The sequence below is a fragment of the Saccostrea echinata genome, unplaced genomic scaffold (assembly GCF_033153115.1).
Source record: "Saccostrea echinata isolate AGI-Se365-2 ecotype Australia unplaced genomic scaffold, CSIRO_AGI_Sech_v1 ptg000027l, whole genome shotgun sequence".
Lineage (NCBI taxonomy): Eukaryota > Metazoa > Mollusca > Bivalvia > Ostreida > Ostreidae > Saccostrea > Saccostrea echinata.
This window is the reverse complement of record NW_026889776.1, coordinates 14,551,655-14,571,899: the sequence shown is the minus strand read 5'-3', so window position 1 is coordinate 14,571,899 and position 20,245 is coordinate 14,551,655. Positions and strand designations below refer to the sequence as shown.

Below are 20,245 nucleotides of genomic sequence, written 5' to 3'. Positions count from 1 at the left end.
CATTTTTGTATCAAAATAATTTATATTATATTTTTGAATCAAAAATTTATAATGTAGGAATTCAATTCACAATTATATTCCTAGTATAAACACTGTGTAATGGGGATGATTCTGGACTATTTTCATATTTTTGCCAGTATAGTAAGGTATTTTTAGATTATTGAGCAAAACATTTAATATCTCTCTTTTTCTGAAATTATTGCAATTTCTTTTCACGGCACCCAATAAATGCTTACAAAACTAATATTCAATTTTAAAATTCCTCAATTTTTGAAAATATATCATCCCTTTTTCTGTAATATGCATAATATACGATGTACGTTTGTATATACATGTATGTGTTTTATGAAAAATCTCTCTCTTGTAACAAGATAGCATCATTTATTATTTGTTATTACTATACACCTTTTCTCTGATGACTGTAAATTGCTTTGATTAGAGTAAAGAATGTGTTGTTAATTGCAGTCAAAACATGGATATCCACATAAATGTCTGCGTATTTAACTGAATGATATAATTGTAAAACCATACTTCATCATGGTACATATTGACAGTGGTATTTTACTTTAAAACAAAACCATAATAATGTATTTATGATTATTTTACACGTTTATATTTACTTTATAAATCGAATTATATACCATTTTGCATTTTTTTAAATCTAGGGTATAGCTTATCAATTTGATATGAAGTAGGATAAAGTATGAAGATAACGAACAGTATTCAATCTCGAAAGTCCAATTAAACGATACAAATTTGGAGCAGAATAAACACGGACCTCAAAATTTAGGTGCCATGGAGGACTGAGCATCCCCTGCGACCGGTCACACCCGCCTTGTGCTTCTTGTCATGATCGGGAAACAAAAACCGAAAAAATCCGTAGACAGTTCAATGTATAAATAATGGCCTATCAATTAGTATGGAAAACGTCAGTCAGCATTTGACTCAATGAAATATATGCTGACAATGTCATTGTATCGACCGAAAAACTTGCGAGAAGATGACATCAAACGAGTTAATTTTAATATGTTAAACATAAAATGTCATGTAATTGAATTTAAAAATGTTTATAAATGTTTCTAATCATGATTACATGGGTCAGATATTTTGCTTCGTAATTCGGATAAGAATTTATAAGCAATTTTTAACGCATGTTTAGACATGGAGACAAGGGTAAGGATAAACCTAATTAGTATTTTTTATTTACAAAATGCTAACAAGCCTCTATTTCAATATAGTAGATGGGATCTTGGAGATGAATGTGTAAAGTCTGATTCGATACATAATTCGCCTGTATATATTACTTAGGTTTTTTCTACACAGCATTTCTCGCCATGTGGGGCATGTTACTGTCCAGAATGTTTTTTTTAAAATAATACAAAAGTCATATACTCACATTTAAAACACTAATCTCTTAGTTTTAATATGTGAATTACTGGTATTAGAATTTTAAATTGATTAGAAATATTTTCAACGCTCTGGAAGCAAGCATCTTTCCGTATTTTTCGCTACATATGCTATTTATTGGGTCACGCAATTTTTCATACAAACGGGAAGTAACTCTAAATATGGCCATAATCGGAGCTCAACAAATAATTTCGAAAATTATATTTAATAAAAGATGGGGACGTTATGACACACATTCAAACACAAATCAATGTAAATTATTGAGATGATTTTATTAACAACTTTTTACCTCTAATTCAAAATCGTCTCGAAATCCTAAACACAGGCGACTTCTTAGGTATTTATTTGTGTATTTCATTTGTGTATTGTGCATTAAATCATTTCCTGTGTATAGCGATTAGGAGACAAAGACCATAGGAAGACTGCAAGCCCTTAAGGCATTCACACCTGTTCAAAATAAGCCCCATCCCTCACCTGGTATTTACCACCCGGTATTAAATCCCTGCCTTTAATTAAGTGCCGATTGCATACATTTGAAGTGCTGATTTCACCAGGTGCCGTTTTCACTTGCACCCTTGCAGAGTCATAGATTTGTTGCATTCTCTTCAAAGTTCATATTCAATGACAAATTCTTTATTATTATTATTTTATGGTGAATATGTATTAATAGATAAAAACAAGGAATGAAAAAGGTATTACATTATTATAAATACTAGATCTTTCAATGCATCCCCATTTGAGCGACTTTATCATGCAATCAGTCTTGTTTTTACACACAAGACAATTAGTAGCTCTAAAATGTGCCTACATCCACAGCATGAATTAATCTTTATGACAATCTTTATTGACGTTCAATGTACATGTAGGTCACAACCTTCGTTGTCGCCAATTGTTTGTATATGCCCCTCGCTAAAATAGTTCGGAGAGAAAGGATACTTCATATCTTAATCCTACTCAAAAACTTGGATTTTAGTATTTGTATGTCTATGAAAAGACAACTTATTGCTTGAAGATCACATTAAATACATTTTCGATCTTGTTGCGTGGTTGAAATTTTGATTTAAATGCATATATAAAGAGAGGGTAACATTTCTTGGTGAACTGATATTAATTGACGGTTAAATATTTCCAATCAATCTTGCATGTGCTATTGTTTAATATTGCATATAAACAACCTATATCTGATTTGATTCATGCTTCCTAAGGTATCACATGTTCAAAAAAAAGTAGTGAATTGTCTTGAAGAGCAAAGTTAAATAAGAACACGCAGATGGCAGCGATTAGAGGGGGCGCAGTTGAAGCTGGACGACAGCATACGACTAACGTCCCCTCGAAAAATTATCATCATCCACTACAAGATTAATCATTTTGAATACATTGAATTTTTTTCTGTAGAGATTCTACATTGACAACCCGAGTGATCAAGATAATGATGTGGATTCTATACATGAATTTAACCTTCCGTAACCTGTAAGTTTTTATTTATCAATTTTTTTTTGATTTTGTCAACATAATTTATATCCAATCTAAACAAATCTGTGAAAATTACGTACAGTTTCTGATGAGGTTGAATTAAAATCCCTTAAATATTTATGAACAATGCAAGTTCTTGTTCGCATTGGTATGTAGACAATAAGTTATATATATAGTTTATTGATTGAAAAGATTAAAAAAAATTACTGCATTCTTCAAAATATTCCAATTTAGTAGCCCTCCAAAGTACGGGCAATTAAACATGTATATATAAGTACATAATCCTGACTAAAATAGCTAGGTAAGTTGATGAGATTAGTAAAGTAAGACAGTCTGAACATACACATTTAATTAAAGTTCATGGAGGATATTGTGCACATTATTTTTCATTGACAAAGAAACATCAACCAGAATAACAATTAACATGATCAGTAGTGAGGTAACTTAACATGGATAAGTACAAGTAAAGTTTGTATGCCGTAAAAAGATTAACAAAAGTAACGTACTATCTCAAACTGAACATAAGGAATAACTTTCTAACTTTAAATATTTGATACAATTCAAAAAAGTAATTTTGTGTTATTTGCAATAAAATTGAAAGCAATTGAATGGTTTAATAATCAAAGTTGAGGTTGTTGTCAAGCATTACCGCTTACGTTCTAATTTTCTTCCATGAAGCGAAAGTAAAAACAAAGTACATGTATAAAAATGATTTTAAAAAAATGAAGATGTTTATCAATAAATAAATCTAAATGATTCAAAAATTGACCATATCAGTGTTACATAAATAGCTGTATCTACACCACAGTACACATATTGGCCTTCCTGTCCACTTGTTAAACTCCCTAAAAAATATGAAAAAATAAAATAAAAATAAAAATTATACAATAAAGAGATTTAAAAAAAAAAAACAAACAAACAATATAATTCTATTTAAGAGAGATTATTATAAATAAAAAGAGGGATAAGATCAAGTAGCTGGTTACTGATGCCTTCACAATTGGGTCATAAAGTATGTGTTGAGACATACGCAGATTAATAATAAGCGGTTAGGCCAAACCAATACAAAAATTTGTTCGTCGGTCCCGCGCGCTCGTATTTAAGGAGGTTGGATCCTGCCATCAAAAGTAATGAGAATTTTTTATCAAGTATATTTTTAGAACTTATGCACATAGCTTTATTAAAAATCAAAACAAAAAATGGGGGTCAATGCGCTTCTTTTGGTGCTACAGAGCATTTAGTTTGACCCTTTTGCACTGTAAATATGTCTTACACATAAATCAATTTTAAAGTTTCTACTCCAATAATTTTTGTTCAAATAAATAATGGGGACAAAAACAGTCTTATTTCATCTTAAACAGACACATTAAAATTTGTGACAACGAAGAAATTTTTCAATTACTCCGCATGTTCAATTATTTGACCTTTTTGCACTCAAACATTTTCATTTTTCTGGCATTAAAAATTTGACAAGCAAAAAGATCGTTTGAAAGTAATGACATTTTACTGAATTTAAGAACAATGGTTAAAGGTATCATATATATTCAGAAAAGAAAATCAAAAGTGGGGGTCTGTGATGTTAATTTTTAGATATTACTAAAACAGTGCTAATTTTAAGCTAAAATTAGGGCTATTTTTTTCTTCATGTTTACAATATATTTCCTATATTTATCATATATGATGATAGAATTCATGACAGTTTATTTAATAGATAATTTAGGACCAATATAAAACAGTCCACTGCACAAAATAACTATGTGTGCAGACTGCATGTAAAAATAGGAATCCAAACTTAGCATACTTTAAATACTTCGAAAGAGAAAAAATGATCATTTTCTTCTAAAAAACCTTCCGCCACAAAATATAGTTCCTCACTTAATGCTTTTAGTATGGAATTTAATCATGGAGTTTTAATTGAATATAGTTAAATTGGCATTGTAGAATCCAAATTTATTGTAAGAATTAAAACATTATGCAGAATTTTTGAAATATAGGTTAAGATAAAAATTTGCTCAAAAGCTCAGGAGAGAACCTCGTTAAGCAAAACAAATAATATCAATTTCAATTTCCCAAGCCATGGAAATTCTGTGCTATTTTCTATTCCATTTCCGCTCTATTTTTCGTATTTTAAATCTGCTTACTCTTCAGATCAGAAAAAAAAAATTGTCCGCTCAAATTTTTTCACGCCCCGCCTAAAAATTTTGCCTACAAAAAAGAAATAATATTATTATTTAACCGCTTGCCCGCTCGTACTTTTTTCATCAAATGTCCGACGAACAAGAAATTAAATTGGTGTGGCCTTATTGATGCATTCACAATAAGGGCATAGAGTACTGTAAAACTTGTCTAATCTGGACACCAGTCGTTCCATAGATATTGGTCGGGTGAAACAACATTTCGGATTAGAGAACATTTTAAACAATTGAATTTACTTAAAGGGACTGACAGTCAACATCGTATTAGGCAGGAGATTCGAATAAACAACATCCGGATTAGACAAATTCACAGTTTGTGTTAAGATAGGAGTAGAGTTATAATAAGCGGAAAATTTGTAATGGATTTCATTCGAAAAATTGCTTGAAACAAATTATTATTCTTTAATGCTTTGCAAAAGTTCCAATTCATTAATTACTTTCGCATATTCTAGTACTTTACCTCCTTCAAGAATCATTTCAATGCTTTGCCTGTCCATACTGCATAGAAAAACTCGCCCAGGTGTATATTTTGCAATGAAGCCATCGATTCCAAGAGGGTGTCCTATATCAGGGTTATATAATTCTTTAATATATTCCAAGTTCATATTTAGATAATCTAATTGTTCTATTCGCCTTCTGCATTACACTTTTAATATTAAACATGTGCACTAAACTGACATAAACTCGAATAATTGAATATATCAATATTTTGTTTCTGGAAAAATTAATTGAATCATTGCGCGATATAATTGTATTGTTGACGCATCAATTTATCATAGCTCCCATCACTAGAATTGGCGTGTGCGAAAATTGATTTGATGCATGCAATATTTTAGACCGTGTAAGTTAGTTTTTTGTTCGATAACTTTTTTTTGCATTGTTTTGCAAGATGGCCTGTTCGCGAAAGTTTCATTCTCGCGTATATTTTTTTTTTTTTTATAAAACATTGACTAAATTCGTGAAAATTTTTGTCTCGCTTAAAAATTCTAAAAACCTATCTCGCTAAAATAAGATGTCGGAAAAAGTGTGATTATCTACGATATTTCTCTCTCCATTCACTTATTTCACGTAACATATCAGTTGTTAAATTCATAAAATTAATCGAATTACTGCAAATGCATTTTTTTTACCGTTCGGAATGAAAATTGATTTTGAAAAATTGAGGATAGCGATGAAATTACTTTAACACAATATAAAACTTCTTCCTTATTTTATTTTGTGTGTCTGTGTCAGATCTTATATATTTTGGCATTTTTTTATGTTCGTCTAATGAGATTATTGTCATGGAATTTCATAGGTGGAAGTAAAGACAGAATTATTTATTTATGCCTCTTGTGGAAGTTACTCAATATTTTAAATTTTGTATTTTAATTCTTTAAATCAAATGATGTTTAAAAATTTTAAAAAAATCATTTTAAAATTATTTTATATCATTTTTTAGAAGTTCTGTATGGTGAACATTTATCTCGAATCATGTCTTTAAAAAACGGGTGCCCGTCGCATAATTGTCATTATCCGAGAGAGAGAGATGTGTAATGATAATTTTTCGCTCAAATTCCGCGAAATTAACATAAAATATACAAGATATTTACAAGATATATACACATCGCCAAACTCCTCGATATAACAGGTGACCTAGTTGTCCCAATATGATTTCTACCCATTTATTGAGATCATTCCCTTAGTATATAATTATGACACTGTTCGACCCCTTGGATCGTCAAGCAATTTTTAGGTTTGCTTTTTTATAAAATCGAAAATATATAATATAAACATTATAATAAGGGTGTAATGAGTTCTTTTGGATTTTGTAGAGTTGAGAAGGAAAACAATATCAATCAGAATAAACAAATAAATTTATTAACACAAAATAAATAAAATAGAAAACAAATAAATTCTATGTCACTCACTCACTCTCACATACAGGCTCACACACCGAAAAGAAATAAATGTAATAGTAAACTGTTAACTCAGTTTTCACCAATTCCGGTACTTTACATTAATTCAATATTAACTTCTACAATTCTGATTCAGTAAGTATCAGATATTATATCAAATGAAAAATTCACCAAAATTGACTTAAATAATATTCCGAAAAAGCTCAAATAATTTTAGTTAACAATTATATATACTTCAAAAAATAATTTCCTTTTCTTAAACAGCTGAAAGTTACTCAATAGTTACTATATCACAACTGCTTATAAATGTTCACCGGAAGTCACACCACACGTGCATCCGCCATTAGCACTCATCTAGGAACGCCAAGTCCTGTGCCGTTCTCTCGTCACCACGTGGTAGTTGCTTTAATCGTAGCCCCGGGTCTATCGCCTCCCACTGCGGTTATCCTACCAACATCGGTTCCTGTTCAGCATCGACGATTGGACATTACACGACTGGCCCTCCATCCAACGCTCCCCACTGACCTCAAACGCTTATAACAGTCGTCAACTGACCCTCAGCCCGTCTTCTATGTGCACAATATTCTCTCAGCACCTTACGCACTGAAATGAATTTACGTTTACAAAAACCTAACCTATATTACAACTGAAAACCGGAAATTATAACAATAAACCAACTATTTACATTATTCGAACACTCTTACCGGCTTGAACTGCATACACACGCTGCAATAGTCCGCCTAACAAGTTATATGGCTACCCGTTAAATTCGGTGCTATATCTCACCGAAATATATTCGCTACTTGTATAATCATGCAGGGGATAAAGCAAACGTGGCACACCTCCGGCTGGTCACGCTACCGGACACCAAACTAGATCTGACCACTCCGACAAAACCGGTCCCTTTATATACTCGTAACAAAACAACCTCAATAGTAAGGAAACCCGTTAAAACCAAAATTAAAACAGTATATACAAAAAAAAATCAACTTCGTCACACACGCCCCCATTTATTTACCAATATTCATATTGTAAATAAATCCAAAGAATATTGACGAACAATCTAACTCTTTCTTGACAGGAAGTCCGCCATTTTGTTGTCCTTGCCAGGAATATGTCTAACTGTATATTTGTACTCCTGTAACACCAGGCTCCAACGGAGAAGTCTAGGATTTTGGGACTTCATCGTCTTAAGCCACTGCAACGCTCTGTGATCTGACTCTATGATGAAATCCTTACCATACAAGTAGTTCCGCAGACGCTGCACTGCCCAAACTATGGCATAACACTCCTTCTCCACAATGGCGAAGTTCTGTTCCCTGGGGAGTAATTTCTTACTGAGGTATACGATTGGATGATACTCTGTATCCTTCTCCTGCAATAAGACCGCCCCCAGTCCTCTGTCGCTTGCATCTGTTTGTAACACAAACACTAATGTAAAGTCTGGATTCCAGAGTACAGGTGCACTTACCAGTTTCTTTTTCAGCTGATTAAATACCCTATCAAGCTCCTCTGTCCAAATTACTTTGTTTGGTTGGGTTTTCCTAGTAACGTCAGATAATGCAGCAGACAAATGAGAAAAATTTGGAATAAACTTTCTATAAAAGTTAATGGACCCCAAGAATGATCTCACTTCTTTCTTCTTTGTCGGAACAGGAATATCTAAAATAGCCTGTACTTTGTCTGAAATTGGTCTTACCTGACCATTCCCGACCTGATGTCCAAGAAATTCCATTTCTCTACATCCAAACTCACACTTCTTCGGATTGGCCGTCAATCCTGCGTCCTGAATAGATCTTAAAACTAACGTAATGTGTTCAATGTGACTAGGCCAATCCTTACTGAAGATAATAATATCGTCAATAAAGGAATCTGAATACTCCTGATGACCTGCTAGTATTTGTCTAACCAACCTGTTAAAAGTGGCTGCCGAATTCATCATTCCAAATGGCATTACAGTGAACTGATAATGACCAAATGGAGTGATGAATGCACTTTTTTCTTTGGCGTCATCCTCTAGTGTAATCTGCCAATAACCCTTCGTCAAATCTATCTTACTGAGATACTTAGCCTCACCTAGTCGGTCAATGATATCCTCAATTTGAGCATTAGGTTCTGGATCGAACACTGTAACCTGGTTTAATCTCCGATAATCTACGCAAAACCTGATACTTTTGTCCTTCTTAGGTATGATAACGTCTGGTGATGCATAAGGACTGACTGACTGTTCGACAATACCTGCCTCAATCATTGCAGATAGTTCCTTCTTCACCTCGTCTCTCAGCATATGTGGAATCTGATATGCCTTTTGACACACAGGAACCTCACTAGTAGTTACTACCTGATGTTTCAGTAAGCTAGTTCTACCTGGTACATTTGTCAACACACTACTGAACTTTTCTAAACAACTCTGTAACTCACCTTTCTGTTCATGTGTTAGCGTCTGTGCTATCTTCACATCCCTCACTGTATCTGTTACATCCATTAAAGGATTTCCTATCCACTCACTGTCGTCATCAGTGACGTCTGGCGAACACACCGCTGTCGCCACTTCATGTTTAACTTCTCTGTCTATCCATCTCTTTAACATATTGACATGGTAGACCTTAGTTACCCCATTATCGTACCTTACCCTATAATCTACGGGACTTACCTTCTCGGTAATAGTAACAGGTCCCTTCCACTGAGCCAACAGCTTTCTTGTACTTGTAGGTAACAAAACTAGTACCTTTTCTCCAACCTCAAAAGACCTGTGCCTAGCTGTCCGATCGTAGTACCTTTTCTGTTCCTTCTTACTACCTACCTCATTCTCTAGAACAATGTCGGCCATTTTTGCCAACTTCTCCCTGGTTTCTATAATGAAGCTAAGTACTGAAGGTTGCAACTGACGATCTTCATCTTCACTCTCTCCCTCAATGCTTTCTCTAAGAATGGTCAAAGGACCTCTTACAAACCTTCCATACATCAACTCGAAAGGAGAGAATCCAGTGGACTCCTGTGGGACTTCTCTATAGGCAAATAATAAGTACGGTAACAACTTGTCCCACTTACCTGGCTCGTCTTGTGCATATATTTGAAGCATTCTCTTGAGTGTGCCGTTGAACCTTTCCACCAAACCGTTTGCCTGTGGGTGGTACGGTGTGGTGTTTAACTTACGAATGCTTAACAAACGACATAACTCTGTCATAAGAGAAGACATAAAGTTTGTACCTTGGTCTGATAGTATCTCCTTTGGGACTCCTACTCTTGAAAACACTTCCACTAACGCCTCAGCTACCACTTCTGCCTCTTGACTCTTAAGTGGTATCGCCTCAGGATATCTTGTTGCGTAATCACATAGAACTAGAATGTATTGATTACCTCTCTTTGTTCTGGGTAATGGGCCCACCATATCAATAGCTACCCTTTGAAACGGCGTCTCGATTGGCGGCACCTGAACTAAAGGCACTTTACTTACTTTAGTTTTGGATGTTCCCTTCTGACACTTGGGACATGATTTACAATACCTCTTAGTGTCCTCAAAGATGCCTGGCCAGAAGAAGTTTTTCAGAATTCTTTCTCTTGTCTTCTTAATACCAAGATGTCCTGCTAGTGGTATGTCATGACCCATCGAAAGTATTTGCTCTCTAAATTTTTCTGGTACTACAAGCTGTTTGTGAAGAGTATCTTTATCTGTATTGAAAACTCTATACAACAAACCCTTCTCCTTAGTTATGTAACTGTCATCATCCTCTGCACCACTATTATCTGCACACTTTCTTAATCTATCAAGACTAGGATCCTTACCTTGCTCTTGTATCCACTCTTCCTTTGAACCCATGTCATTCATGTCAGAACTGAGCTCTAGTTTCTCATCTACCTGAACTTTCCGTTTTGCTGCAGATCTTGTTTCCACTGCTTGACAAGCCTCGTCCACCTTTTCTCTCACATCAGTTTGTATTTCATCAGGAATATCAACTCTGGTATAATTACCTACTATTAAATCAGCAAAAGGAGAGTTAAGCACCAATGCCACTACCTTACCTCTTACATACGGTGTGTCCACATGTATCCAGACCTCTGGACACTGTTGACAACTGCCATTAGCAAGTGTAACTTCACTCATTGCTCCAGTCTTATCATCCGATGTAACCAGTTTTTCCGAAACCAGTATAGATGTACACCCTGTATCTCTAAGTACTGAAGCGCTCTTACCGTTCACAAAACCTTCCTCTATTTTCAGACCTCTTTCTCTGTTATCTGGAATAACTTCAATCTTATCTTTAACTAAAACAGGAAGTTCTACAGAAATGCCCTCCTTACACTTAGTAGGGGAGTGAATTAGTCCTGCTTTTTCTTTACCACTACTTGCTTGAACGGTACTTTGTTTATCTCCAGTTGATTTCCAACCAACTGTACTTTTACTACTTTGCTTGCGTAAAGGACAACTACTCATGAAATGACCCACTCTATTACAGAGAAAACATTTCTTCTCAAATTTGTTCTGATGGTTTACCAACGGACTTGTGTTGCCCTTTGCCCCAATAATCTTACCTTTCATATCCTTGGTATACCCAACAGCTTTGTTGGTCACCATCGACCCTTGATGTGCATTTTGATATGCTTCAGCCAAATCTACCATTTCACCTACCGTCTTAGGTTGTCTCTCTTTCAACCAAATTTGTAAATCTTTCGAAGAACTGTTAATGAGCTGCTCTCTCATAATAACATCTACCAGAACATTGTAACTCTGATTTACTTTTTCCATTTGACACCAGTGATCAAAATAATTCACTGCACGACTATGAAACTCTCGAAACGTTTCAGTAGGATATTGTCTGCACCCTCTGAATTTGTCTTTGTAAGTACTAGCTGTGAGGTTGTACCTCTTAAGAATGGCTTTCTTAATTACATCATAGTCGCTAGCTTCCCCATCGCCTAACCGTGCGTACGTATCTAAGGCCTTACCTGTAAGCTGAGGTACCAAACGCAACGCCCATTCTGATTTGTCCCACTTATGAAGTGTAGCTAATCGCTCGAAAGACCTCAAGAATACATCTATATCTTCCCCTTCAACGTATTTGGGTAGTACAAACTTTACCTCATGTTTTGTTTCTTTGTCTCCTGTATCTGGCGATGAACCATGTGGCTTCTCTTTCAGGGCTTGCTGCTGTAAATCTAGTTCTCTCATTCTTACCTCTAATTTTCTTTGCTCTAAGTCTTTCTCATGAAGAAATTTCCTTTCCTCCAACTCTTTTTCATGGAGCAGTTTCTTTTCTTCTAAGTCCCTCTCGTGAAGCAGTTTCTTTTCCTCAGCATCCTTCTCCAGCTGTAGTCTCTGAATTTCGATTTCCTCCTTTTCTCTCTCCCGTCTGGCCATACGCTCCTCTCTTTCCACTGCGCTGGCGTGTTTCCACATCTCTAGACAAACCGATAAATCCTCACCCTTACCAATGGCTTCCTGCACCCAACTAGGTAACGACATCTTGGACTTCAACCAACTACCACAACACAACAACAAAACCACACAATGAGTACTCTTTCAGTTTGACTGTTATCTACAAATAACTTTTCTTTTAAATTATCTTACTGTATTTCATTGAACTTTTTCAAAACTGACCTAAATGTTAATTCTAATAGATATTTTTCCATCTCAACCAACCCCTACAAAATCCCACCGCTGCCACCATATGTAATGAGTTCTTTTGGATTTTGTAGAGTTGAGAAGGAAAACAATATCAATCAGAATAAACAAATAAATTTATTAACACAAAATAAATAAAATAGAAAACAAATAAATTCTATGTCACTCACTCACTCTCACATACAGGCTCACACACCGAAAAGAAATAAATGTAATAGTAAACTGTTAACTCAGTTTTCACCAATTCCGGTACTTTACATTAATTCAATATTAACTTCTACAATTCTGATTCAGTAAGTATCAGATATTATATCAAATGAAAAATTCACCAAAATTGACTTAAATAATATTCCGAAAAAGCTCAAATAATTTTAGTTAATAATTATATATACTTCAAAAAATAATTTCCTTTTCTTAAACAGCTGAAAGTTACTCAATAGTTACTATATCACAACTGCTAATAAATGTTCACCGGAAGTCACACCACACGTGCATCCGCCATTAGCACTCATCTAGGAACGCCAAGTCCTGTGCCGTTCTCTCGTCACCACGTGGTAGTTGCTTTAACCGTAGCCCCGGGTCTATCGCCTCCCACTGCGGTTATCCTACCAACATCGGTTCCTGTTCAGCATCGACGATTGGACATTACACGACTGGCCCTCCATCCAACGCTCCCCACTGACCTCAAACGCTTATAACAGTCGTCAACTGACCCTCAGCCCGTCTTCTATGTGCACAATATTCTCTCAGCACCTTACGCACTGAAATGAATTTACGTTTACAAAAACCTAACCTATATTACAACTGAAAACCGGAAATTATAACAATAAACCAACTATTTACATTATTCGAACACTCTTACCGGCTAGAACTGCATACACACGCTGCAATAGTCCGCCTAACAAGTTATATGGCTACCCGTTAAATTCGGTGCTATATCTCACCGAAATATATTCGCTACTTGTATAATCATCCAGGGGATAAAGCAAACGTGGCACACCTCCGGCTGGTCACGCTACCGGACACCAAACTAGATCTGACCACTCCGACAAAACCGGTCCCTTTATATACTCGTAACAAAACAACCTCAATAGTAAGGAAACCCGTTAAAACCAAAATTAAAACAGTATATACAAAAAAAAAATCAACTTCGTCACAAAGGGAAAAAATTAAAATTGATTAGATAAAAAATTAAGCAGATAATTGAAAAAAGATACAATTTTGAAATAAATGCCATGAAATTTATCTGACATTCAGTCGACTGAATGAAAATTGCAAGATCACCGAGAAGTCACAGACGGGTTTCTTTCAGGGACTTCACTAAGACCTTTAAGTGGGCACTCAGTTACAATTCCGTCGACTGAATGGTATAGTTTTATCCTGGATAAAATCAAGGTTTCTGTTTCTGTCCTTTTAGAAAGGAGGGGATTTTTCTTTAGTAAGACAAAGAAGATTTGACTTTCATGTCAGTAGTTTACCGTGGTTTTGGATATTGCATTCAGTTGCTGATGTACTCTCGTTCCATTTGCATGTTTCGACAGGGACCCCATCAGCCCAATCAATAATACTTATCTGCTTTGACACGTTGAAGAAACTGTGTTTGCACATAAAAAAGGCGTGTGTGTCGTTGTGCGTGACATTTGCCATGAAACATGAAACTAAAAATGAGGAAGGATAAAATTAAGATATTAAATCTCATGTATTCCATCTCTAAAACTGATACAGTAGAACATGCTTATGTGAAGTACCAGCGACGGACGAATTTGATTTATTATAAGTGTTATTCGCTATATCCGTTTACAATATATTTCAAACACACAGGGAATGAAAACGATTTGCTGTTAGTTTTTTAAGGTAGGTTGCGGGTTTGCTTTTGTCATCAATTTCGGTACACGATTTCGACGATTCGATCGGTTGTTTTTTGCACATTTAATTATGACGTCAGTTATGTCAAAAAGGCGACGTTGCATTGCTTCACGTTTATTTCTCTGAAAATTACTTTAGCAATAGAATACTAGTAGTCCGTATGAAGCATAGAAGGTACATGTTATTGTCCGTAAACCTCGTAAATGTATGAACCAAGCGTATTATATGTTTGAATTCTGCTCTGATTATATGTGTAATGTATAAGAAGAAACTACTTAAACATAATAAATGCGATGCAGTATGCAAGGAATAATTTATATTGTAAATGATACAAAACTTCTAAATGAGTCCATGTTAAATTAAAGATATGGCATGCGAGAAGAAAGTTAAGGTAAATTGCTAAGCCGAAAAAGTGAAAGGCTGTATGTATGCACGTAATGTGCAACGAAGGGAAGGTGTGTAATATACCATATTTGATCATCACAGCCGGAAAAAAAACCCCAAAATTGTTATTTTTTGGACAAAATAAATCCTCAACACAAAAAAAAAACCCGGATGAACTTTAATTACATTTGCATTTTCCTCTTTTTTTTAAAAAAATATTTTGTATTTGAATCTGATAAAGTCGTTCTTTATATGCACGCTAACAAGGAATTGATTTATCATAGTGAAATGCATAAAACATGTTAAAATAAATTCATACAAACACACGGCATATAGGACCTTTATGACGCTGTAAACAGATAAAAATGTACAACATTTATTACGAAACACAAATATCAAGTACATTTTTTTTCTGCATAACAAAATTAAGCTGTCTGTGTATAAGCTGAATGCAAGTATTTTACATTTTGCCGATCAAAAATTGATAAAGAAAAAAAACAAGAAAGAACAAATGTTTGAGAGTTCGGACTATATACTTACTTGCGATTGATATAAAAAGAACATTGTCGGTACCCCCACCCCACCCCCCATCCTCAGCAGTGGGGTGGGATTTTTTTCTTTACCGCTTTCGAATGAAGTGATAAAATTCAGGTATTATACTTGAAATCTTAATAATGAACTGGAACATCCCAACATTACTTGAATTAATATATTATCAATCGCAGTGTTGTCGCTGCATATTAATTCTAATGCACGAAGAATGTTTATATCAATATACCGATCATTTTGACTTCCTGGGCAGAATATGAATTTCACAATACCAGAATAGATAAGCTGCTGTTCTTCATGACATGTTTCCGCAATAAGTGAAATGATGAATAAAATAACAGTGTGCATCTATGTCACCTTTTAGATCTTGTATATTCCAAATATAAAGATACATGTACTTATATGTAAACGTGATTACGTTCAATATATGACGTTTTAGTCATACATGTAAATAACGCCATAAACGCAACATTTTGGCAATATAAAAGCAAACTTTAAAATTATTTAGCAAAAAAAAAAAAAAAAAAAAAAACGCGAGAAGACATATTGATTGTTTTTACCTCAATAGTTTTTATTCTACCTCATCTTGATATTATGAAATTTCTGAGTAATTCATCTACGTCTTTAAAAATTATCCGAGCTTTTCTAAAGAAACTCTTTCGATAACATTGTTTTAAAAAAGCAATTTTCCTATGTATTTCTATAGTTAAGCGTAAAAAAGTACCGAAAACTATACCATGTTTACAGTAATATAGCATTTAAACCACTTAGACTAATTTAATAAGAATTTCAGATAATATGCCGCAAATCCTAAGGAACATTATATCAAATTTTTAGGATATGTTTTCTCGTAAGAATTTTAATGCAGTAAACCCGCGACCTACCTTAATTTATTAAAAGCGTGTTCGCTATAAGCGTGTTTCACTGTAGTAAGCCAGCGAGATATTCAAAATCCATGAAAATCGTACGTTATAAATTTTCATCTTATCCATTTAGTTCTCTTTTCAAGGACTAATATCTAATGCGAAACTGAAATATACTTACAACAAGGATACAGTGTGACATAATTACTCTGATCAGTTCCGTTATCACACGTGGTATTTACCAAGATTGATTTCCCGGCGTTCTCCGAGTCATTGGATGTTAAGGTAAACTCCAACATTTTGTACGTTTCATCATAGCCTCCAACAACACAGGAGACGCTTCCTTTGTGAGAGTTATTGGAGTTTTGACAATTTTTGGTATCGCTCGAACCTTCTTCAATTACAATCCTTGTAGAATTTAAATCACAGTCTATATGAATCCCAAGTTTTTTAGTGTCGTTATAACAAAACCCCCCTCGCACTTGTTCTTCTACTATAACTTCACCTATTAAAATATTAATTATGTGAACTACATTATCGCATTTTGAACATATTCTACAATTACAATAAATGATTACTCATCATTGGCCGGGTCTGCACAATAATCAAAACTCCCTATGAAAAAAGGTCTTTATTGAATCTATTAAAAATTCTAGATTGACAATGGCAGTATTTCAGCTTGATAGACCCTTGCTTTGAACAGTAATCAAACAGCATTTGCTTAAATTACTTTTCTATTTTTTCCAGGGAAGAAAATTATGTTTCTTTGATGGACGCGAAAAATGGATTATCATTAGTCATTACATTTTGGGAGTAATATTATTATGTTTCTAAATGTAGATGTGTGGTTTAAACACTTTTACTTCACGTAATGGATTGAACACCTATTTAGTTCTGTGAGGACTTGTTAACTTAACAATATTCTGGTCCAGAGGGTTCTTTACTTACAAATAAGACGATGTTACAGGGATTTTATTTGTTTGTTTTTTTTAGTTTTCTTAAATATCGAACGGTGATCGTTATTTCACCTACATGTACGTATTTCATAAATCAACAATGATATCATATTTCATTGTTCATATCTGATATGTATTCAAAAAATTATAAAAAGTAGAATGTGAAAAGCTCCACTTTTCTTGTCCATAGCTACCTGCAAATTCTATAAATCAGGTAAATATAGGCATGCGAAAGTGATAAATTAGAATAAATTGTATTTTTTTTAATTATAAGAAAAGTATGTTCTCCTATTAAATTTTGCCAGGGGATGGCAGGGGATGGCAAGAGGCCCCCGGGCCACATCGCTCACCTGAGCACTGTGCCTAGGAAAAAAGCAGAAATTAGCTCAGTATTAAAAAGTATAAATGCATAAGTAGCCCCGACCTACCCCTAAAACAGGGGGTGGGGATATGATTTGAACAAACTTGAGTTTACACTAAGGATGCTTACATTTCTTGGTTTTTCTTCCCAATAAATTTGAACTTTCATTGTGCTCTTAACCCCCCCCCCCCCCCGAAGATCATGATTTGATCAAATCTGAATCTACACTACCCGAGGATGCTTCCATATATATAAATATGACCAATCATGGATTTGTTGTTCTTGAGAACAAGATTTTAAAAGATTTTTCCTATAAAATCCTAAGTAAAAATTCAATTGTCCATTGTGACCCCACCCTACCCCAGGGGTCATGATTTGATCAAACTTGAATCTACACTACCTGAGGATGTTTCCATATAAATGTTTCCAATAATGGCTTTGCTTTTCTTGAAAAGATTTTAAAAAATTTTCCTATCTAAAAATTTGATCATCCTCTTTGGCTCTCCCCTTCCTCCAGAGTTCGTCATTTGAACAAACTGGAATCTACACTACCTGAGGATGCTTCCATATAAATATGATCAATCATGGATTTGTTGTTCTTGAGAACAAGATTTTAAAAGATTTTTTTTCTATAAAGTCCTATGTAAAAAAAATATCATTGTCCAATGTGACCCAAGCCTACCCCAGGGGTAAATTCAAACTTGAATCTACACTACCTGAGGATATTTCAATATAAATGTTTCCAATAAAGGCTTCGCTTTTCTTGAAAAGATCTTTTAAAAATTCTCCTATCAAAAAATTTAATCATCCACTGTGGCTCTACCCTACCTCCAGGGCTCGTCATTTGAACAAACTGGAATCTACACTACCTAAGGATGCTTCCACATAAATACAGGTAACTCTTGATATCTCGAAGTCCGTGGGACCGAGGAAAAATTTCGAGAGATCAAGAGTTCGAGTTTTCAAGAGTCCGGAATTTTCTGAGTTTGTTGACAGGTTTTAAAATTATTCTTACCGGATGTAATGATTTTCATGCAGTGCTAACCTCTTACATGTGGTTTTTATAAAACAACGATATTTTTTCGTAATTTAGATGAATATTTCATTAAATTGAGTAAAGCAAAAATGTATATAGTCATTTCATATATATTTATTAATTCTTTGTAATACGGACATCATACTACACATTCGTTACATAAAAACGACATTTTACAGTGTCGTACATAGCATTGAATATTCCAAACATGATCATTGAACGCAATTCTGTATTTGTCTAATAATACTCGTCGTATTGACATTGAGGCTGTTTCAGCTTTTTCATATTTCGTTTAACTTTGACACTGACTCGAAATAAAAATTAAATTAGTATTTCGTCTTTTAACCGACTACTACTTTTCACTACACTGCGTCTCTAAATTATCGTAAGACAGACGTTGATAAATATTTAAACAGCATATAGGCTAAATATGATTAATTATAAACCAATTATCACCTCACAGCATAAGTGTTACCTGAATAAACATCTCGTTCCTCGAGACCCGCGACTTCTGCCTGGGGCCATTTAAATGTCCAGGTAAAGGTGCTAATTATATAACCTTGTATACACATAGCCACTTCGAGGTCTCGAGGGTAAATTCCAATAGAATATGCATAACAGGACCGCATTTTGACTTCGAGGGATCAAGGGTTTCGAGAGATCAAGAGTTCGAGAAATCAAGAGTAAATTTGGTTATTATATAGGGGAAAAATTCGGGACCGGAGACTCACTTCGAGCGATCAAGAACTTCGAGAGATGGAAGTTCGAGCCATCAAGAGTTACCTGTATGACAAATCATGGCTTGGCTGTTCTTGAAAAGAAGATTTTTCCTATGTATTCCTAAGTAAAACTTTTCTCGTCCATTGTGGCTCCATTCTAAACCCAATGGTCATGATTTGAACAAACTTGAATCTACACAACCTGAGGATGCTTCCACATAAATATGACTAATCATGGTTTTGTTGTTCTTGAGAGGATTTTTCCTATATATTCCTATGTAATACTTTGATTTTTATAAACTTGAATCTACACTACCTGAGGATGCTTCCATATAAATATTACCAGTAATGGCTAGGTTGTTCTTGAGAAGATTTTTCCTATATATTCCTATGTTAAACTTTGATTGTCCACTATAGCCCCATTGTATCCCCTGGGGGTCATGATTTGAATAAACTTGAATCAACACTACTTGAGGATGTTTCCTCATTAGTTTCATCTTTCCTGGCCCGGGTTTCTTGAGAAGAAGATTTTTTAAAGGTGCTTGGACACAGATTTGAAGTTAATATTTTCTCAAATTTTCTGTATACTTTCATGACTTATATGTTGCTATAGCATTTCATACTAAAATATAATAAAAATCTTATTTCATCTGGTAGTTATTGAAACTTTAAATTTCTGAACGCGTTTGATTGACACATCCTTGCACTTTCACAATTTTTAATTTTATTCTTAATACTTAAGAAAAGTGGCAATTTTGTTGTGTATCAATGAAAAATATTAAAACTATAATCCAGAAAATTCAAAGTAGAAATGTTCGAAAGCAAAACTCACTCACAGTATTGTCAGTCCGTGCTCAGTGGTGTGCGCAGACTTTAACAATTGAACACACCCGGTGAATCGTAAACATTAACAAT

At 34.4% G+C, this 20,245-nt stretch overlaps 1 long non-coding RNA gene and 1 pseudogene across 1 annotated transcript; both read right to left on the bottom strand.

Moving 5' to 3' along the window:
• Positions 1 to 5,540: 5,540 nt before the first annotated feature.
• On the bottom strand, positions 5,541 to 16,514 carry LOC133193397 (uncharacterized). The gene is made up of 3 exons (XR_009721930.1): positions 16,440 to 16,514; positions 14,075 to 14,254; positions 5,541 to 5,637 (listed from the first exon to the last, which is right to left on the bottom strand). It is a non-coding gene; the product is annotated as an uncharacterized LOC133193397 (long non-coding RNA).
• A 318-nt stretch (positions 16,515 to 16,832) lies between these two features.
• The window catches only part of LOC133193280 (stabilin-2-like), a 42,243-nt pseudogene continuing 38,830 nt past the window's right edge, over positions 16,833 to 20,245 (bottom strand).